Source organism: Bufo bufo, chromosome 6 (assembly GCF_905171765.1).
Source record: "Bufo bufo chromosome 6, aBufBuf1.1, whole genome shotgun sequence".
NCBI lineage: Eukaryota > Metazoa > Chordata > Amphibia > Anura > Bufonidae > Bufo > Bufo bufo.
Window position 1 is genome coordinate 384,417,972 of NC_053394.1, and position 23,602 is coordinate 384,441,573.

Here is a 23,602-nt window from a genome sequence, read left to right on the forward strand (position 1 = left end):
CCTATTAGAAGGCGGCGATTTTGGGTGCATCCAATTGTTTCCCAACGCTACCGGAAAGGACACTTTCATACCCTCTACCAAGATCTTCGTCAGCATCCAGAGAAGTTCTTTGCGTTCTGTCGGATGTCAGTGTCTACTTTTGATAGTTTGCTGTTGTCTCTACGTACTGTCCTTACCTTTATGGACACCAATATGAGGAGCAGCATTTCTCCTGAGGAAAGGCTCATCATCACGTTGAGGTAAGCAGTATAGTACTTTTATACTTGAAATAGTAATGTGCACTGCTTCGGACATGAGGACCATGTCAGCAAATTAGCCTGGTCTTACACATGTGCTAATGTTTTTTTCTTTACCTTTCTTATCCCATAATATGTATGTATCAGTGACGTTTGAATTTTTCATGTAATAAATCCCAGATACCTAAGATGCCAAGTGCAAAGGTAGTCGTGTATTTTTAACCGTATTTCCTTTTGGATTTGCTTAACTTTATCATCCTGCAGACTGTTAAAATTCTTCCTTCATTTGGCCATACCTTCTGCTTGGGAATGGCGTTATCACAGTTGGGGTAACATAGCTTGTGGAAGTAGTGCCCACACCCCAATTGCTACTAGTGTTTTTAGCTAACCCCAAAAATGCTATTGTGTAGGTTGTTATTTATGAATGGACATTTTCCAAACACGTGTCTTTAAAAGCATTCGATGAAACATGTATTGTATGTTCACTTTTTGAAGGTGTTTACTTTTTTTATTTTTTGATTCCTTGCAACTGGGAACTCTTTTGCATCCCTGCATTTTGAGTTTCTTTTGGGAATCTCAATGATTTCTCGGATTGTGCGTCACACTTGCCAGGTCATCTGGCAGCAACTCCGAGAGACGGTGATGCCAGAGCCGAAGGTGGATGATTGAGTTCGGATTGCTGAGGGTTTCAATATTTCAGCCCAGTTTCCAAACTGCATTAGGGCAATGGATGGCAAGCACATCCGTGTGAAGAAGCTGCCACACTCAGGGACCCGTTTCTTTAATTATAAACAATATTTTTCTGTAGTGCTGATGGCTGTTGCTGACAGTAACTACCGGTTTATAATGGTTGATATCGGGTCTTATGGAAGCACTGCTGATGCTCGCATCTTTAGAGCTTCTAGAATGGGTGAGCGGCTTCGTGCCAACCAGCTTGCCCTGCCCGAGTCCAGAAGACTGACCGGATATGCAGGTCCGCCGGCTCCATTTGTCATAGTGGCGGATGAAGGGTTTGCATTGACTAACCATGTTATGCGGCCCTTCCCAAAGCGTGGTTTGGATGTCAGGAGGCGTATTTTCAACTATCGGTTGACTCGTGCACGTCGGTATGTTGAGTGCGCTTTTGGAATACTCTCTAGCAAATGGAGGGTGTTTCTGTCATCCATATAGATGGATCCGGAGAATGCTACCCTGGTGATTCAAGCTTGTGTTGTTTTACACAACTTCACCAGGATTCTATCATGACCGGCGTGCCGATCACATACGTGACGCAAAGGGAGGGAAATGGGAAGGCCCTGTCCAAGGGAGAGGGAAAGGTGGTGACCCTTAACTTACCTTGAGGCTGGCACCTGACTGCCCTGACGTCCCTAGACGGGTTCCTCACCCGTACGCCGATCACGTGCCTAAACCCTGGCTTTCCCTGAGATGAGCCCTACGTAGTGAATAGGGCGGTGGAAACACTAGTCCGCACCACTAACACTAAAGGAAAACACCAAGGAGAGGACAGACAATACAGACAAAACATATAATCCCAGGTGGGCGACAACAGCGGACAACAAAAGCCCAACAGGGATCCGGAGAGTAACGCTCTGGAACAACAACCAGGAATCACAGCTACACAGCTCCAGTGGGTCAGTATAGAAGTCCAGGCAGGAAGCTCTATATCTGGAAACCAGAGAAGTGGGAGAGGGGAATATAAGGAGGTTGGGATTGCTGGACAAGAAACAGCTGAGGAGAAGAAGCTACGGATCCCTGAGTGAGCCAAAAAGGATTGCAAGGCAAACCCAGAAAGCTACTATTAGGAAACAGAACTATCTTTAGACACCCGCTGCGACTTCCTGACCCCGGGTATAACGGAGTCAGACGTGGCTCTTGACACCCTCGTGACAGTACCCCCCTTTCCACGAGGGGCCTCCGGACACTCAGGACTAGGTCTCTCAGGATGAGAGGCATGAAAAGCCCGAACTAACCTGTCGGCGTTTACCTCAGATGCTGGAACCCACATTCTTTCCTCGGGACCTTAACCCCTCCAATGCAGCAGATATTGAAGAGAGCGGCGGACCCGACGAGAATCAACAATTTTGGATATTTGAAACTCTAGATTACCATTCACAACAACAGGAGGGGGTGGCAGCGGTGACGGTTCTAGAGGTGGAACATACTTTTTGAGTAACGACTTATGGAAGACGTTATGGATTTTAAAAGTTTGAGGTAGCTGCAGGTGAAAAGCCACGGGGTTAATGATGGCTACTATTTTGTAAGGACCAATGAACCTAGGACCCAGTTTCCAAGAGGGAACCTTTAACTTAATATTCCTAGTCATTCACTCCTAGGTCCGGACCTGGCGACCGTTTCTTATCAGCCATGCATTTGTATTTACCTCCCATATTTTTCAAGTTAGCTTGCACCTTCTGCCATACAGATGAAAGAGATGACGAAAACCGTTCCTCTTCGGGAACCCCAGAAGACCCCCCCTCTTTGAAAGTACAGAATTGGGGATGAAAACCATATGCACCAAGAAATGGTGACTTGCCAGTGGATTCCTGACGGCGATTATTTATAGCAAACTCGGCTAACGGTAAATATGATGACCACTCCTCTTGGTTTTCAGACACAAAACACCTTAGATATGTCTCAAGGTTTTGGTTGGTACGCTCAGTCTGTCCATTCGACTGAGGATGGAAAGCTGAGGAAAAGGACAAGTGTACCCCCAAACGGGAACAAAAAGCTTTCCAAAACTTAGAAACAACATCGGAAGGGACCCCGTGAAGCTTCACGATTTCACTGATGAATACCTGAGCAAGAGTCTTAGCATTAGGTAGTGCGGGTAACGCAATGAAGTGTACCATTTTGCTAAACCTGTCTACTACTACCAAGATAACAGTTTTACCCGCAGACAAAGGTAAGTCAGTGATGAAATCCATTGACAGATGTATCCATGGCCTATTGGGAATGACAAGTGGCAATAAAGACCCTGCAGGACATGTATGAGAGATTTTAGCGTGTGCACAAGTAGAACAAGTAGACACAAAATCCATTACATCCTGACGCAACCTTGGCCACCAAAAACGACGAGACAATAGCTCCAAGGTTGCTTTACTACCCGGGTGCCCAGCAAGTGCCGAATTATGATGTTTCTTTAATAATTCGAGATGCAGGTTTAACGGTACAAACAATTTCTCTGAGGGGCAAGAGACCGGGGCGTCCCCCTGGGCCTCTAACACATTCTCCTCCAGAACAGAGTGCACAGCAGAGACAACCACTCCTCTTTGTAAAATGGGTACCGGATCACCCACATTACCCCCTCCAGGGAAACTACGAGATAATGCATCTGCCTGGGTATTTTTTGCCCCAGGACGATAGGTGATAAAAAAGTTAAACCTGGTAAAAAATAGCGACCACCTAGCTTGTGTAGGGGTGAGATGCTTAGCTGATTCGAGGTACAGAAGGTTTTTGTGGTTTTGTGTCACCGTGACGGGGTGGATTGCCCCCTCTAAAAAGTGACGCCATTCTTCAAAAGCTAGTTTAATAGCTAATAGTTCCCTATTGCCAATATCATAGTTCTTCTCCGCTGCAGATAGTTTTTTAGAAAAGAAAGCGCAAGGATGCCATTTGCCAGGAGACGGACCCTGAGACAGTACATCCCCCACTCCCACCTCTGACGCATCCACTTCAACAATAAAAGGCTGGGAGACATACTGTTGGACTAGTACAGGTGCCGAGGTAAACCTCTCTTTTAGAGAGGAAAATGCAATTTTAGCGGCGTCAGACCATTTAGAAAAATCAGTCCCCTTCCTAGTCATGTCAGTAAGTGGTTTGACAATCACCGAATAATTTTTAACCTCTTCAGGACACAGGGCGTACAGGTACGCCCTTATGTCCTGGTACTTAAGAACACAGGGCGTAGCTGTACGCCCTGTGTATTTTCGATCACCGCCGCGCGGCGGGTGGTGATTGGAAACCCCGTGCCTGCTCAAATCATTGAGCAGGCACCTGGGGCAAATGCGCCGGGGGGTCCTGTGACCCCCCCATGTATGCGATTGCAGAAAACCGCAGGTCAATTCAGACCTGCGTTTTTTTTGCGTTTCCGGGTTATTCGGGTCTCTGAAGACCCGATACCCCGGAACAGGATGGTGATGGTGGTGTGATTTTAGCCCACCAATCACCATCCTGCGATCCTGAGTGGTGATGGTGACATCACCTCTCAGGATCGCCTCTGATTGGTCTGTGGGCGGGCCGGCAGGAGATTCAAAAGATGCAGGCGCTCCTCTCCTCCTCCTTTTGTGTTTCGGAGCCGGAGGAGAGAGGAGCTGCCTGCACGTGTCGTCCATCGGTGCCAGCATCACCCCCATCTGTGCCCCCCAGGACCCGATCTGTGCCCCAGCACCCCCCATCTGAACTTCAGGTACATAGGGAAAGTTTGGGTTAGTCAGGGAAAAAAAAGGGAAAGTTAGTTTGTAAAACTTTTATTGCATCACCCTAAGTGACACTAGACCCCCCAGGGGTGCTGCCGCTTGCCCCCCCCCCCCTGCCCCCCAACTTTTTCGGGGTGCAGGATTTTTTATATTTTTTTTGTGTACGCTGACTGTTAGCGTCCGGCCACTGTTAGCACATCGCACACCCCACCGCTGATCAACTTCGGACAGTTGATCAGCGGTTTTTATTTTTTTTTTCACATTTTTTGCCCTTTTTTAGGAGTTAGGAGAGTGTTAGGTCCCGGGCTACTTGAGAAACCTTGGCGTGGTGCCCGGGCTTAGACATGTTCTACACTGTAGGACATGTTGACTAATTTCTCAATTTTAAAATCAGTTTGAGGGTTTAGTAAGACTGCAGAGTGCACCTGTCTTTGCTATTATTTTGTTATATTGTTATATTGATTATGACATCCACACAATTGCTACCTTGTGTAGGATGTCTATTGTGGTACTTGTGGTTCGCCGCGGACATCCTCCACCGTATGCATTTTTGCTGGGGATCGCCATTAGCAACGGGCCACAAGTGCAGGATTTGCTCCCCTATATATATGCACGACTGCATGTGGGTTTGAGCACCTCCTGCTAACACCACGCTAGTCTTTTTAGTTTGTATAAATAGATTCCTGGAGGTGTATAAACTCCAATTTAAATGTGCCTGTTTTCCATCTACAGGCCACATTTAGGTGCACCTGTGAGGCCTGGGACATATCAGCCAGTCTTGAGTGGGACTCGCAGACTCCTCCCTCCTCCCATTGCAAGCATGGTTACATGCTGGAGGTAACTGGTGAGTTGTTTGTGAGTCGGCCTCATGCTCCTGTAATTTGCCCACTGGCTCCTGGTATTGCCCATACGGCTCAGTTAGGAGAGTGTTAGGTCCCGGGCTACTTGAGAAACCTTGGCGTGGTGCCCGGGCTTAGACATGTTCTACACCGTAGGACATGTTGACTAATTTCTCAATTTTAAAATCAGTTTGAGGGTTTAGTAAGACTGCAGAGTGCACCTGTCTTTGCTATTATTTTGTTATATTGTTATATTGATTATGACATCCACACAATTGCTACCTTGTGTAGGATGTCTATTGTGGTACTTGTGGTTCGCCGCGGACATCCTCCACCGTATGCATTTTTGCTGGGGATCGCCATTAGCAACGGGCCACAAGTGCAGGATTTGCTCCCCTATATATATGCACGACTGCATGTGGGTTTCAGCACCTCCTGCTAACACCACGCTAGTCTTTTTAGTTTGTATATTTGCCCTTTTTTAGTTAGTTTTTTTTTTGTGGTAGTTTTAGGGTGAGTTCGTGAACACCCGTGCCCCCACACACACGCACACCAAATAAAGTTTTACACACACGCACATACACACGCAGACACACACTCCCCTATGGCCCGCCGGACGTTCTCGGCCGAGGAGGCATACGCCCAGCTTGCCTCCCACTCCAAGAGTCCCAGTGAGGACGAGGATGACCTCACATTCCTGTTGTCATCCGCGTCCTCCTCATCATCTAGCGATGATGATGAGCCCCCAAGGCGGCGGAGACGCCGCCAGGCGGAGCAAGGGGACCGCCATGTTAGGGACCCTGTGGCCCAGCCTAGTACAAGCAGCTCTGGGGCTCGTACTGGTTTCCCGGCCCACCAGTTAAATCCACCGGAGCACCCTGCCGGTGAACTAGTCTGGTGTAGCCCAGAGCGATACGAGCCCGTGATTCCTGATTTTGTAGGCCAATCAGGAATCCAGATTTCCACAGTGGGCTACACTGAATATGACTTTTTTTGTCATTTTTTCAGTGACCCACTGGTAAATCTGATGGTGGAGCAGACGAACCTGTACGCCCAACAGTTCGTTGCTCAACACCCGTGCTCCTTTTTGGCCAGGCCCGGTGGCTGGACGCCGGTCAGTGCAGCCGAAATGAGGACATTTTGGGGCCTCGTGCTGCATATGGGCCTGATCAAGAAACCCAGTGTCAGGCATTACTGGAGTGGGAACGTCCTCTACCAGGCCCCACTTTACAGTACTGCCATGATACGCTCCCGGTTTGAGGCCATCTGGAAATGTCTGCATTATTCCGATAATGCAGCATGTCCCCCCCGAGGTGATCCTGCCCATGACCGTCTGTATAAGATACGGCCGGTCGGTCATCGATCCCTTTGGGGCAAAATTCATGGAGGCCTATGTACCTGGAAGGGAGGTCGCGGTTGATGAGTCTCTCATTGCGTTCAAGGGGAGACTCATTTTCCGCCAGTATGTGCCCTCCAAGCGGGCGAGGTATGGCGTGAAGCTATGCAAAATTTGTGAGGGTACCTCAGGGTACACTTACAAATTTCGTGTATACGAGGGGCGAGATTCCCGGATTCAACCCCCAGAATGTCCCCCCACTCTGGGTGTTACCGGGAAACTTGTGTGGGACCTTATGTACCCACTGCTGGATAAGGGTTACCACCTGTACGTGGATAACTTTTATACCAGTATCCCATTGTTCCAGTCCCTTGCCGCCAGATCCACGTCCGCTTGTGGGACCGTGCGGAAAAATCAACGCGGCCCAGGGGAGCACCCTGGAATCTTGTCTAGGGGGGGTCCTGGTGGAAAAAATGCTGCCGCAAAAAAAATTAGACCACGCCTATTATTATAAGCCCCTCCCACTTTTACTAGGCCACTCCCACCATACAGCTGAAATTATATAACTGTTCTTACAGCAGGATTAACAGAACAACATGTTACGTATTTTATGGCTAGACACTTTGTCAGGTTATGATTACAATCTTGTTGCCTGTATAGAGCAGCATTATAATAATCCTGCTCAATACAGGCAACAAGATTTTGGGGGAGAGACAAGCTTATGCATAGCAAGGACTAGTGAGTACCTAGGTGGTAAGGATCATTTTATAACTGCTGGCTAGACAACAAAATGTGATAGCGTGCCGGATTCAGGGACTCTGTCAATACCTTACTGCCCTCAGATTGGGCAACATGAAATTGTTGACAGTTTCTCTTTGTAGACCTTGACAGCTGGCAGCAGTGTTTCAACATAGCAGACTAGTAGGTAATCTGTGAAGGGAAAGCAAAGCATCATGAGCATCAAGTCAAAACAAAACGCAGAAATACCACAAGAGGCACCTCCAATACATTTGCCTACCTTGCGGAACACTGTCTAGCTTTCAGCTACAGACCCAATTGGTCCTGCTGGGCTGCAGTGCAACTCTGGCAGGCAGCAAAAATGATGGATGCATGTCTTTAATAGCAGGTTAGCTGCAGTGTTTCCCCAAAGCAGACTTGGCTACATCTTCACAATGGTCAAATAAAATCTGCATTTATTAACTCCATTACATCATTTGGGGGTCATCCAAAATATTGATGCTCCAAAATGGGACCAAGAAGAAACATGGCTCCTGATGGCTCCTGTGGTCTTCCAGCCATTGGGCTTCAAGCAACAGAGGCGGATGGCCGGCAGATATTCAAAGTTATACAATCTTCTACAGGTGATTGTAACCAAAATAAAATTAGTTCTGCAAATGAAAGCAAAAACACCATAGCATCCGGTTATAGTGGAAAACAATGTATTAACTGGAGTTTGTAAACCCAAAACACAACCCAAAAGGTAGAAATTTAAAAATACACAAATTTGAAGAAAAAAAAATTTGAGCATAAAGGACTATCTTCAACAACCCAACAGTAATGCAATACACATACAGACTAGATTAAACCACTGTTATAATCCATATATAGCTGATAGTCCTAAATACAAATGAAGCACTGGCTACAAAAAAAATTAAGAATACGTTAGCAAAGCCCACTATCAAATTTTTGTACAAGGTTAATTTTTCTTCTCATACCAGTATATTTAATTGGAGTCATGTTTGGAAGTAGTTAAAGGGGTTGTCTCACTCAGCAAGTGGCATTTTTCACGTAGAGAAAGTTAATACAAGGCACTTAATATATTATTATCCATATTGCCTCCTTTGCTGGCTTTATTCATTTTTCCATCACATTATATACTGCTTGTTTCCATACTTATGAGTCCCACCTGCAATCCATCAGTGGTGGCCATGCTTGAGCAATATAGGAAAACACATAGACCTCCCTAGTGTCCAGGACCGTGGGAGTGCACATAGGCTAGTGATTTTTCCTATAGTGTGTAGGCGCAGGCCGCAGCCACTGACTTTTATTGATCAAGGTGGTTGACTCGTAACAATGGAAATGAGCAGTGTATACTGTGATGGAAAAAAATTAATCCAGCCAGTAAAGGAAGCAATATGGACAATCCCAAGACATTAGCTAGTGGCTTGTATTGACTCTCTCTGCATAATAAATTAAGTGAGACAACCCCTTTAACATTAAAGGTCGGTTGAATCTCACATATTAAGATTTCTGTGCATTAAAGGCATGCTTATAATGCAGGTCAATTTACTGACTGACCATACAAGACTATTTGTGTTATACAAGACTGTAGAGCTGACACGTATAAAATATTCTAATACATAACTCTCTAATAAATAGAGGACATATCAGTCACACTTTAACTTACCTTAACCCCTTAAGGACTTAGGACGTATCGGTACGGCATGGGCCCCGAGTCCTTAAGGACCCATGACGTACTGGTACATTATGAGTTTAAAATAAGATTGCGGCGCCCCAGGGGTTAATCCGAACGGGATGCCGGCTGAAATCATTCAGCCGGAATCCTGTCACAACGCCGAGGGGGGTCATGTGACCCCCCCGTATCGGCGATCGCAGCAAACCGCAGGTCAATTCAGACCTGCGGTTTGCTGCGCTTTTAGCCGATTCCGCGGGGATCAAACTTTAAAATGCCCTAAATAAAGTTTTATTAACCCCCCCCTGCACCCCTGAATGATATTATGTGGGCGGGTGGTGCAGGGGGGGTGTCGCGGGAGGCGGGATCGCGATCCCCCGCCCGCCTCCCCTTGAATGATCGTTGGCGTCTAGTAGGTATACCAGGGTGCCAGCACATTGCTGGCACCCTGGTATAAACGGCTGACATCGGTGATGCGATGTCAGCCGTTTAACCCTTCCCATTCAGCGGTCCGTACGGACCGCTGTATGGAAAAGGTTAACAGCTCAGGGAGCTCCCTCCCTCTCCCATCGGGGGGCTGCTGTGCCTTTGCAGCCCCCCGATGGGAGAGGGAGAGAGCCCCCAGACAGCCCCCCGACAGCCCCGTCCTTACCCTTCCCCGTCTGCGAAGTTCTGAACACTACTGAGCAGACAGGGAAGGTTCCCATGGCAACAGGACGCCGTCTCAGGCATCCTGCTGTCCATGGTGCTGAACAGATCTTTGCTAAAGGCAGAGATCTGTTCAGACAAAGTGTAAGTAAAATACAGTACAGTACAATATATATTGTACTGTACTGTATTATACAGACATCAGACCCACTGGATCTTCAAGAACCAAGTGGGTCTGGGTCAAAAAAATGTAAAAAAAAGTGAAAAAAGTTAAGATTAAAAAAAACACATTTATCACTGAATAAAAAAAATAAAATAAAAATACACTACACATAGTAGGTATCGCCGCTTCCGTAACGACCTGATCTATAAAACGGTCATGTTACTTTCCCCGCACGGTGAACGCCATAAAAATAAAAAAATTTAAACTTTGCCCACCTTACTTCCCAAAAAAGGTAATAAAAGTGATCAAAAAAGTCGCATTTACGCCAAAATAGTACCAATCAAACCGTCATCTCATCCTGCAAAAATCATACCCTACCCAAGATAATCGCCCAAAAACTGAAAAAACTATGGCTCTTAGACTATGGAAACACTAACACATGATTTTTTTTGTCTCAAAAATGAAATCATTGTGTAAAACTTAAATAAATAAAAAAAAAGTATACATATTAGGTATCGACGCGTCCGTATCGACCGGCTCCATAAAAATATCACATGACCTAACCCCTCAGATGACCACCGTAAAAAAATTAAAATAAAAACGGTGTAAAAAAAGCTATTTTTTGTCATCTTACGTCACAAAAAGTGTAATAGCAAGCAATCAAAAAGTCATATGCACCCCAAAGTAGTGCCAATCAAACCATCATCTCATCCCGCAAAAAATGAGACCCTACTTAAGATAATCGCCCAAAAACTGAAAAAACTATGGCTCTTAGACTATGGAGACACTAAAACATTTTTTTTGTTTTAAAAATGAAATCATTGTGTAAAACTTACATAAATAAAAAAAATTGTATACATATTAGGTATCTCCACGTCCATGACAACCTGCTCTATAAAATTACCACACGATCTAACCTGTCAGATGAATGTTGTAAATAACAAAAAATAAAAACGTGCCAAAAAATCTATTTCTTGTTACCTTGCCGCACAAAAAAGTGTAATATAGAGCAACACAAAATCATATGTACCCTAAACTAGTCCCAACAAAACTGCCACCCTATCCCGTAGTTTCTAAAATGGGGTCACTTTTTTGGAGTTTCTACTCTAGGGGTGCATCAGGGGGGCTTCAAATGGGAAATGGTGTCAAAAAAACCAGTCCAGCAAAATCTGCCTTCCAAAAACCGTATGGCATTCCTTTCCTTCTGCGCCCTGCCGTGTGCCCGTGCAGCGGTTTATGACCATATATGGGGTGTTTCTGTAAACTACAGAAACAGGGCCATAAATAATGAGTTTTGTTTGGCTGTTAACCCTTGCTTTGTAACTAGAAAAAAAATATTAAAATGGAAAATCTGCCAAAAAAGTGAAATTTTGAAATTGTATCTCTATTTTCCATTAAATCTTGTGCAACACCTAAAGGGTTAACAAAGTTTGTAAAATCAGTTTTGAATACCTTGAGGGGTGTAGTTTCTTAGATGGGGTCACTTTTATGGAGTTTCTACTCTAGGGGTGCATCAGGGGGGCTTCAAATGGGACATGGTGTCAAAAAACTAGTCCAGCAAAGTCTGGTTTCCAAAAACCATACGGCGCACCTTTCCCTCTACGCCCTACTGTGTGCCCGTACAGTAGTTTACGGCCACATATGGGGTGTTTCTGTAAACGGCAGAGTCAGGGCAATAAAGACACAGTCTTGTTTGGCTGTTAACCCTTGCTTTGTTAGTGGAAAAAAATGGGTTAAAATGGAAAATTAGGCAAAAAAATTAAATTCTCAAATTTCATCCCCATTTGCCAATAACTCTTGTGCAACACCTAAAGGGTTAACGAAGTTTGTAAAATCAGTTTTGAATACCTTGAGGGGTGTAGTTTATAGAATGGGGTCATTTTTGGGCGGTTTCTATTATGTAAGCCTCGCAAAGTGACTTCAGACCTGTAGTGGTCCCTAAAAATTGGGTTTTTGTAAATTTCAGAAAAATTTCAAGATTTGCTTCTAAACTTCTAAGCCTTGTAACATCCCCAAAAAATAAAATATCATTCCCAAAATGCTACAAACATGAAGTAGGCATATGGGGAATGTAAAGTCATCACAATTTTTGGGGGTATTACTATGTATTACAGAAGTAGAGAAACTGAAACTTTGAAATTTGCCAATTTTTCAAAATTTTTGGTAAATATGGTATTTTTTTATGCAAAAAAAAAAATAACTTTTTGGACCCAATTTTAGCAGTGTCATGAAGTACAATATGTGACGAAAAAACTATTTCAGAACGGCCTGGATAAGTCAAAGCGTTTTAAAGTTATCAGCACTTAAAGTGACACTGGTCAGATTTGCAAAAAATGGCCAAGTCCTTAAGGTGAAATAGGGCTGAGTCCTTAAGGGGTTAAAGAACAAAATCCAACCGTCTCGGTTTCTTTATTAGCTCTTGAAGGACTTCCTCACAAGAAACACTTAGGTGACGGTGGATGTTCAGTAAAGCAAGGCCATTAAGTCGTTCATTTCCCATGGTATTTCTTAAGTAGGATTTTAGCCTCTTCATAGCAGAAAATGATCGCTCACTTGTACTAGTTGTTACAGGCAGAGTAATAAAGATCTTAAACAAGTCCTTAATATGTGGGTAGAACGGCAAATCACAGCAGGTCTTGTAAGCCTCCAACACGGAAGAAAAAGACTGACTGTTCACAGTATTCATCCAGAGTCGGTACTCTGATAATAATACACTTTAAATCTGTAGAGAAATTGCTATTGGACTGTGCATAAAATTTGGATAGCTGCAGGAAAGCCTCTTCACTCTGGTCTTCTTTACAAGCCATTAAACATGAAAACTTGTTTAATATATCAGAATGCTTGGTAAATCTTAATTTAATTTGTGACTGCATACTTGCCAAGAAGGGAAGAAAAATGGATCTTCTGTAATACTCTTCAGGGTTTTCAGAGGGAATGTTACAACGGTATTGTAACCTTTTATGGGAAGAACATCTTGGAATTTTTATTTCTCCACCGAGCTCAGACACCTTCTTAGAAACTTTGTCATAAATAGCTTTAAATTCACTATCTGCAGAAAGACTGTAGTCTTGAAGAACTTGTAGAACACTATCCACATGTTTTAGAGCATTCTGTAAATTCATATTTGCACTCTGTAGATACTCACTTAAATTTTCTGTTACCCCAAAAAGATGATTTACAACATGAATTGTAATGAGGAAACTTGGGCTGCATACTTTAGTATGTAGAATGTCCGCTTTAGATGAGGCATCTTTATCAGACCACAACGAAATTTCTTCAAGAGATGGTATAACCGCATCCATCAATTCAACAAGAACATTTACAGAGTTGTGTCTTTCTACCCATCTGGTAGCACACATTTGCAGTAGCCTTGTTTTTTTACTTTCAGAGCAATGCACTTCAATGTTGTTTACCATAACTTGATGTCTTTTCGGTGTGTTTAAAAAATCATGCAGTTTTCCAACCACTGATAGACAATTTCTCACTTCTGGTACATCACAGGAGTCGGAAATTGCCAGATTGAGAAAGTGAGAACCACAGTGAACATAAAGAGCTGTTGGATGCTGTTGATTAATATATGCCTGTGCACCTTGGAATTTTCCTGCCATGCTGCTAGCGCCTTTATATCCTTGACCTCGAAGGTATTTTATCTCAATGCCAAATTCAGAAAGGCTATGTAGAATGGTTTCTGCTAAGTGTCTTCCACTTGTATTTACAACAGGAACAAATTGAAGGAACTCTTCTACAACGTCATTTTCTACAAAACGCACTGCCAAAGAGAACTGCTCTGTCCCACTGATATCAGCGGTTTCATCTGCCAGAATCGAAAAACATTTTGCTGCATTTACCCTGTCTACTATTTTTTTTAAAAGCACTGTATTGCAAGCAGACAAAATTTAATTTTGTGTTTTCCAGCTAATATAAGTAGCATTTTTTCCACATGACATCAGATGCTCCGTTAGAGCTGAATCACCTGCACTGGCACGGAAGCGTAGTAATGCCCTAAAATTTCCCTCATTCTGAGGGGGAGTTTCACTTAGCTCGAATGATCCAAAATCCCTATGACCACGTAAAGCCAATCCTTGACGACCACAAAAGATAATGGTCTCTATAATTGGCATTATTCTTTCTATATTTTTCTTAGCTTGTTCCTTCATCGACTTGTCAAGCTGGACACTGACTGGATCACCTTTACCCTGACGTAAGAGCCTTAAATGGTTGTAAGAGGATATTGCATCGAGATGATATTTGGTACCTTCATGTTTTTTGAAAGCCTCTATAGCATGTTTCCAGTCGCAAAAAGGTTCTTTAACCAATCTTCCAGTAGATATTGCATTGTGTATACCGACTTCCTCTGGAGCAAACATCACACAGTATTTGCAGAAGGCACCATTCTTCACTTCAGAGTAAGCCAGCCATTCCCACTTATGGAACCAAGAATGATGAAATCGGAGCTTCTTTCCTGAATTTTTAGATGGAAAATTATATGTTAACTCAGGAATCCATATTTCATTTAGAAAGTCTAGTTTTTTATCAGATGTAAGTCTGTTTAGAGTGTTACAATGGCCAATATCCTTCATATTTGATATGACAGCCACGCTAGGGATGCTGCTAATCACCTCTGACTCCTGTGAAAGGCTACAAGATTTTGAATGGCCAATTACCTTGTCATGATCTGTCTCAGAAACGTCTGTGTTATTAGTTGTCTTGTTGTTACTATCCTCCTGTCTAACTTTTGCACTTTTTGGTGCAATGACATTAAAAAAGCTTGTAATTGTTCTCTTACTCATCCTAAAAGTACACTGGTCTGCTCTGAAGAAATGGGGTTGCCTGTGTAACATACAGAACATTTTTATTTTAGATTTTTAAAAAAATTTATTTGACAAATACACTGTAAGGCTAGGGTCACACCGGTGGTATTCACAGCGGAAATCTGTTACGTTTTCCCTTGGCCATAGGCATCAATTTAGTGCTGCGATAATCGCAGATATCAATCTTTGCATTGCAACCATAGAAAGCAACAAGCCATTTTTCAACAACTATTGACATTTTTAAGAATAAAAATCTTCAGCACAAGTAACTTGTGCTATGTGATATTTATATATGGGTTATATTAGTATAACCTTCTGTATATTGCAGTAGGTTAGTTGCCAATGATTTTGCACTGGCTAACCAGATACAAATCCACCCCATCTGGCCCTGACCTTACATTACAGTTACTGCCTATGACTTTCATGTCACAGCTTCTCACTTGATTTAAAAACTATCACTTAACATACCTGATATATGAAAGGGGAACTATATAGCTGATCAAAGATGTTCTTACGTCGGGGTAAAGGTGATTCAGCTCCGGTGGGAATCTTCCCAAAAAGAAGTTTAATATCTGTGGAAAGACATACAGGGAGTGCAGAATTATTAGGCAAGTTGTATTTTTGAGGATTAATTTTATTATTGAACAACAACCATGTTCTCAATGAACCCAAAAAACTCATTAATATCAAAGCTGAATATTTTTGGAAGTAGTTTTTAGTTTTAGCTATTTTAGGGGGATATCTGTGTGTGCAGGTGACTATTACTGTGCATAATTATTAGGCAACTTAACAAAAAACAAATATATACCCATTTCAATTGTTTATTTTTACCAGTGAAACCAATATAACATCTCAACATTCACAAATATACATTTCTGACATTCAAAAACAAAACAAAAACAAATCAGTGACCAATATAGCCACCTTTCTTTGCAAGGACACTCAAAAGCCTGCCATCCATGGATTCTGTCAGTGTTTTGATCTGTTCACCATCAACATTGCGTGCAGCAGCAACCACAGCCTCCCAGACACTGTTCAGAGAGGTGTACTGTTTTCCCTCCTTGTAAATCTCACATTTGATGATGGACCACAGGTTCTCAATGGGGTTCAGATCAGGTGAACAAGGAGGCCATGTCATTAGATTTTCTTCTTTTACACCCTTTCTTGCCAGCCACGCTGTGGAGTACTTGGACGCGTGTGATGGAGCATTGTCCTGCATGAAAATCATGTTTTTCTTGAAGGATGCAGACTTCTTCCTGTACCACTGCTTGAAGAAGGTGTCTTCCAGAAACTGGCAGTAGGACTGGGAGTTGAGCTTGACTCCATCCTCAACCCGAAAAGGCCCCACAAGCTCATCTTTGATGATACCAGCCCAAACCAGTACTCCACCTCCACCTTGCTGGCGTCTGAGTCGGACTGGAGCTCTCTGCCCTTTACCAATCCAGCCACGGGCCCATCCATCTGGCCCATCAAGACTCACTCTCATTTCATCAGTCCATAAAACCTTAGAAAAATCAGTCTTGAGATATTTCTTGGCCCAGTCTTGACGTTTCAGCTTGTGTGTCTTGTTCAGTGGTGGTCGTCTTTCAGCCTTTCTTACCTTGGCCATGTCTCTGAGTATTGCACACCTTGTGCTTTTGGGCACTCCAGTGATGTTGCAGCTCTGAAATATGGCCAAACTGGTGGCAAGTGGCATCTTGGCAGCTGCACGCTTGACTTTTCTCAGTTCATGGGCAGTTATTTTGAGCCTTGGTTTTTCCACACGCTTCTTGCGACCCTGTTGACTATTTTGAATGAAACGCTTGATTGTTCGATGATCACGCTTCAGAAGCTTTGCAATTTTAAGAGTGCTGCATCCCTCTGCAAGATATCTCACTATTTTTGACTTTTCTGAGCCTGTCAAGTCCTTCTTTTGACCCATTTTGCCAAAGGAAAGGAAGTTGCCTAATAATTATGCACACCTAATATAGGGTGTTGATGTCATTAGACCACACCCCTTCTCATTACAGAGATGCACATCACCTAATATGCTTAATTGGTAGTAGGCTTTCGAGCCTATACAGCTTGGAGTAAGACAACATGCATAAAGAGGATGATGTGGTCAAAATACTCATTTGCCTAATAATTCTGCACGCAGTGTATAGCCCAAGCTATAAAAGGCTATCCTAGCACCCGACTAGAAAAGGAGGAAAATAAACCCATGTCAGACGACTGCCAAAGCATACCTGAAACGTAGAAGGGATGGAGTTCCCTTGGGTGAGACAGTTGTAGCTTCCTTAGTGGTCGTCAAGGATTGGTGGGCAATGGCAGGTGACTCAGCTCCGGTGGGAATCTTCCCAAAAAGAAGTTTAATATCTGTGGAAAGACATATAGCCCAAGCTATAAAAGGCTATCCTAGCAACCGAATAGAAAAGGAGGAAAGAAACCCATGTCAGACGGCTGCCAAAGCATACCTGAAACGTAGAAGGGATGGAGTTCCCTTGTGTGAGACAGTTGTAGCTTCCTTAGTGGTCGTCAAGGATTGGTGGGCAATGGCAGGTGATTCAGCTCCGGTGGGAATCTTCCCAAAAAGAAGTTTAATATCTGTGGAAAGACATATAGCCCAAGCTATAAAAGGCTATCCTAGCACCCGACTAGAAAAGGAGGAAAATAAACCCATGTCAGACGGCTGCCAAAGCATACCTGAAACGTAGAAGGGATGGAGTTCCCTTGTGTGAGACAGTTGTAGCTTCCTTAGTGGTCGTCAAGGATTGGTGGGCAATGGCAGGTGATTCAGCTCCGGTGGGAATCTTCCCAAAAAGAAGTTTAATATCTGTGGAAAGATATATAGCCCAAGCTATAAAAGGCAATCCTAGCACCCGACTAGAAAAGGAGGAAAAGAAACCCATGTCAGACGACTGCCAAAGCATACCTGAAATGTAGAAGGGATGGAGTTCCCTTGCGTGAGACAGTTGTAGCTTCCTTAGTGGTCGTCAAGGATTGGTGGGCAATGGCAGGTGACTCAGCTCCGGTGGGAATCTTCCCAAAAAGAAGTTTAATATCTGTGGAAAGACATATAGCCCAAGCTATAAAAGGCTATCCTAGCACCCGACTAGAAAAGGAGGAAAAGAAACCCATGTCAGACGACTGCCAAAGCATACCTGAAACATAGAAGGGATGGAGTTCCCTTGGGTGAGACAGTTGTAGCTTCCTTAGTGGTCGTCAAGGATTGGTGGGCACTGGCAGAATGGCAGGTGATTCAGCTCCGGTGGGAATCTTCCCAAAAAGAAGTTTAATATCTGTGGAAAGACATATAGCTCAAGCTATAAAAGGCTGTCCTAGCACCCGACCTAGGCATTGAGGGGGAGGGGGGTAGTTTATAGGGGTTGTATAAACCCTTTAATGTCACCATAGAGGGCCACTTTGTCCTATAGATGCCACAGTTACAATGTGAATGTCCCTCAGAGGATTTTTATGATATAATGTGGGATATTTTACATATAAAAAGGTATAAAGGGGTACTCCAAGTACTTCTGGTGCTGCTTATCTTAGTGAAAAGAATACACATATAGATTACAACATTACAAGTGATCGCCATGGACATAAGATGGTAGGTGGTCACAAAACTCACATGGCCTGTACCCAGCTTACCTCACTTTGTATTACTGAAGCCCTTAAAGAGGTTCTCCCCCCAAGAAAAAAACTTTACAAAAATAGTACACAAAGAGATGTCCAGCCAAGAACAGAAGCAGAGTACTAAGTTACTGACTACATGGCCTATACCAGTGATGGCAAACCTATGGCACGGGTGCCAGAGACAGCACTCAGAGCCCTCTCTGTGGGCACCCACATCCTGGAAAAAGTCTATGGTGTACCAATATGCCTTAGACTTTTCCTGCCATTCAGCAGCGCAGGACGCACTATGAACAGCACAGGCAGCGCACTGAATGTAGGCAGAATATTGTAAATAAATGATAAAGTACATGGAAGATATTCTATATTGGACTGTAGTATTCAAGGTAAATTGCTGTGTTTGCACTTTGCGATAAATAAGTGGGTTTATGTTGCAGTTTGGGCACTCGGTCTGTAAAAGGTTCACCATCACTGGCCTATACCATGCTTACCTCACTTTGTATTGATAAAGCCCTAAAGGGGATCACCCATCCCAAAGGAAAAGAATCACTTTACAACAACACTATATACACACACACTCAGACTCTGTATAGTGTTGTTGTAAAGTGATTTTTTTTTTCTTTTGGGGTGGGTGATCCCCTTTAGGGCTTTATCAATACAAAGTGAGGTAAGCATGTTATAGGCCATGTAGTCAGTAACTTAGTACTCTGATTTTTCTTGGCTGGGAATCTCCTCTTGTGTATTATTCTTGCTGTAATTATTTTTTCTTGGGGGTGGGGGGGGGGGGACCCCTTTAGGGCTTTAACAATACAAAGTGAGGTAACCTGGAAGGTTATGTAGTCAATCACTCAGTAGTCTGCTTCTTTTACTTCCCCGGGCATCTCCTTTCTGTAATACAGAAAGGAGGCCCAGCCAAGAAAAAGAAGAGAGAGGATCAGAGGACAGAGTAGATTTACTTGACTAGTCGGTGCAGGAAGATGGTGCCGCATCCAGGCTACTATAGGGGTGCAGAGCAGATACTGGAGTCTTGAGGTGTCACATTATATACTATAGGGGTGCAGAGCAGATACCGGGGTCTGGAGGTGTCACATCATATCCTATAGGGGTGCAGAGCAGATACTGGGGTCTGGAGGTGTCACATCAGATCCTATAGGGGTGCAGAGCAGATACTGGGGTCTGGAGGTGTCACATCAGATCCTATAGGGGTGCAGAGCAGATACTGCAGTCGTCACATCATATACTATAGGGGTGCAGAGCAGATACTGGGGTCTGGAGGTGTCACATCATATCCTATATGCAGAGAAGATACTGGGGTCTGGAGGTGTCACATCATATACTATAAGGGTGCAGAGAAGATACTGGGGTCTGGAGGTGTCACATCAGATCCTATAGGGGTGCAGAGCAGATACTGGGGTCTGGAGGTGTCCCATCATATACTATAAGGGTGCAGAGCAGATACTGGGGTCTTGAGGTGTCACATCATATACTATAAGGGTGCAGAGCAGATACTGGGGTCTGGAGGTGTCACATCATATCCTATATGCAGAGAAGATACTGGGGTCTGGAGGTGTCACATCATATCCTATAGGGGTGCAGAGCAGATACTGCAGTCGTCACATCATATACTATAGGGGTGCAGAGCAGATACTGGGGTTTGGAGGTGTCTATAGGGCTGCACCCCTACAGTATATTATGTGACACTTCCAGACTCCATTATCTGCTCTGCTCCCTTATAGACACCCCCAGACTCCAGTATCTGCTCCTGCACCCTTACATTATATGATGTGACACCTCCAGTATCTGCTCTGCACCCCTATAGACACCCCCAGACTCCAGTATCTGCTCCTGCACCCTTACATTATATGATGTGACACCTCCAGTATCTGCTCTGCACCCCTAAAGACACCCCCAGACTCCAGTATCTGCTCCTGCACCCTTACATTATATGATGTGACACCTCCAGTATCTGCTCTGCACCCCTATAGACACCCCCAGACTCCAGTATCTGCTCCTGCACCCTTACATTATATGATGTGACACCTCCAGTATCTGCTCTGCACCCCTATAGACACCCCTAGACTCCAGTATCTGCTCCTGCACCCTTACATTATATGATGTGACACCTCCAGTATCTGCTCTGCACCCCTATAGACACCCCCAGACTCCAGTATCTGCTCCTGCACCCTTACAGTATATGATGTGACACCTCCAGTATCTGCTCTGCACCCCTATAGACACCCCCAGACTCCAGTATCTGCTCCTGCACCCTTACATTATATGATGTGACACCTCCAGTATCTGCTCTGCACCCCTATAGACACCCCCAGACTCCAGTATCTGCTCCTGCACCCTTACATTATATGATGTGACACCTCCAGTATCTGCTCTGCACCCCTATAGACACCCCCAGACTCCAGTATCTGCTCCTGCACCCTTACAGTATATGATGTGACACCTCCAGTATCTGCTCTGCACCCCTATAGACACCCCCAGACTCCAGTATCTGCTCCTGCACCCTTACATTATATGATGTGACACCTCCAGTATCTGCTCTGCACCCCTATAGACACCCCCAGACTCCAGTATCTGCTCCTGCACCCTTACAGTATATGATGTGACACCTCCAGTATCTGCTCTGCACCCCTATAGACACCCCCAGACTCCAGTATCTGCTCCTGCACCCTTACATTATATGATGTGACACCTCCAGTATCTGCTCTGCACCCCTATAGACACCCCCAGACTCCAGTATCTGCTCCTGCACCCTTACAGTATATGATGTGACACCTCCAGTATCTGCTCTGCACCCCTATAGACACCCCCAGACTCCAGTATCTGCTCCTGCACCCTTACATTATATGATGTGACACCTCCAGTATCTGCTCTGCACCCCTATAGACACCCCCAGACTCCAGTATCTGCTCCTGCACCCTTACAGTATATGATGTGACACCTCCAGTATCTGCTCTGCACCCCTATAGACACCCCCAGACTCCAGTATCTGCTCCTGCACCCTTACAGTATATGATGTGACACCTCCAGTATCTGCTCTGCACCCCTATATACACCCCCAGACTCCAGTATCTGCTCCTGCACCCTTACATTATATGATGTGACACCTCCAATATCTGCTCTGCACCCCTATAGACACCCCCAGACTCCAGTATCTGCTCCTGCACCCTTACAGTATATGATGTGACACCTCCAGTATCTGCTCTGCACCCCTATAGACACCCCCAGACTCCAGTATCTGCTCCTGCACCCTTACATTATATGATGTGACACCTCCAATATCTGCTCTGCACCCCTATAGACACCCCCAGACTTCAGTATATGCTCCTGCACCCTTACATTATATGATGTGATCATGTGACACCCCCAGTATCTGCTCTGCACCCCTATAGACTCCAGTGGCAGTATCTGACTGCTCTGAACCCCTACAGACTCCAGTATCTGCTCTGCAGCAGAGCAGAGTGTGTCACCACTCATCGTAAACTAAGGTGCAGAGAGAGCAGATACTGGGGTCTGAAGTCCAGCCATCCACCACCTCGCTGAGTCGCTCTTGAATGATTTGAGGCTTACGGCGCAAAATCGTGTGGGGGGCCGCCCTCGGTGCCTGGCTCAACCTGTATCATGCACTTAGAAGATGGCGCCGGCAACAGAGCTTCCGGCGGGGAGAAGGAGGAAGCAGGGAGGAGCCAGGAGGCAGCAAGCAGCAGGAGAAATCCGGTAGGCAGTGCCAGGCTGAGCTGAGAGCCTGGGGGAGGGGAAATGAGTAATACTGCCGGGATGGGAAGCAACAAAACGTATAAATAATAGAAAAAAATCTATAAAATTAAAACGGACATATAGCCTAGTGGGGGTCCAGACCCGCTGGATCCCCACTGTAGGTGCGCCACTGACGCGGCCTCCCTGCCCACCCCCTCCAGGTACCTATCCCCAGGGGTGAGACCCGTGCCCTTACCACTGGAAACCTGTTGCTGGTCAGGTATAAGGACAAGAGGGATGTCCTTATGCTGTCCACAATTCATGGTAACGGCATCACCCCTGTCCCTGTGTGAGGTACAGCGGCAACGGTCCTCAAGCCCGATTGTATCGTCGACTACAATCGGTATATGGGAGGAGTCCTCAAGCCATCAAGTCCTCAAGCCATATAACGCCATGCGCAAAACCCGGGAATGGTACAAAAAAGTTGCGGTCTACTTGGTACAGGTTGCCTTGTGCTGTCCCGGAGCGCTGGCAACACAGGGACATTCCTTCAGTTCTATGAGGCAGTCCTCAAGGCCCTGATCTTTTCGGACCGGGAAAGAGCAGGCCGGAGTACCTCGGGAACTGTAGGCGCCCGGATCGTCCCTTGCCAACACTTTCCAGGTGTGGTCCCCCATACTGGAAAGGGACGAACCCAAAAAAAGTGCAGAGTGTGTCGCAGGAGGGGGATACGGAAGGACACCACTACTCAGTGCCACACTTGCCCCGATCATCCGGGCCTCTGCATTGACGGTTGCTTCAGGGAGTATCACACTTCCATGGAGTACTAAATTTATATCCCAATTTAGCACTGATATCAGATAAAAAAACTGGTTCTCAGACTTGAAAAAACAAAAATAATTTATTAAAAGTAGACATATTAGGTATCTATAAAAATACCCCATGACCTAACCCCCCAGATTAACACGGTCCAGAAAAAAAAAAAAAAAGGTGCAAAAAAGTATTTTTTTGTCACCTTACATAATAAAAAGTTTAATAGCAAGCGATCAAAAACCGTCCGCTCATCCCGCAAAAAATGAGTCCCCACATAAGATAATTGGATAAAAAAATAAATAAATAATGACTCTTAGACTTTAGAGATACAAAAAATTTTTTTGTATCAAAAAGGATAATATAGTCTAAAACCTAAATAAATGTAAAAAAAAATGTAGACTTATTAGGTATCGCCGTGTCCGTAAGAATCTCCTCTATAAAAATACCCCATGACCCAACCCCAAGATTTATTTTGTCACCTTACATAACAAAAAGTTTAATAGCAAGCGATCAAAAAGTCATATAGTCCCCAAAATAGTGCCAATAAAACCGTCCGCTCATCCTACAAAAAATTAGCCCCCACATAAGATAATCGGATAAAAAATAAA

At 44.5% G+C, this 23,602-nt stretch overlaps 1 long non-coding RNA gene and 1 pseudogene across 1 annotated transcript; one reads left to right on the forward strand and one right to left on the reverse strand.

Annotated features, from left to right (window-relative positions):
• LOC121003521 overlaps positions 1-23,602 on the forward strand; it is a 342,146-nt pseudogene that overhangs the window by 33,618 nt on the left and 284,926 nt on the right.
• LOC121003583 lies at positions 17,856-22,069 on the reverse strand. Its single transcript, XR_005779524.1, has 3 exons — positions 22,056-22,069; positions 18,002-18,116; positions 17,856-17,902 (listed from the first exon to the last, which is right to left on the reverse strand). It is a non-coding gene; the product is annotated as an uncharacterized LOC121003583 (long non-coding RNA).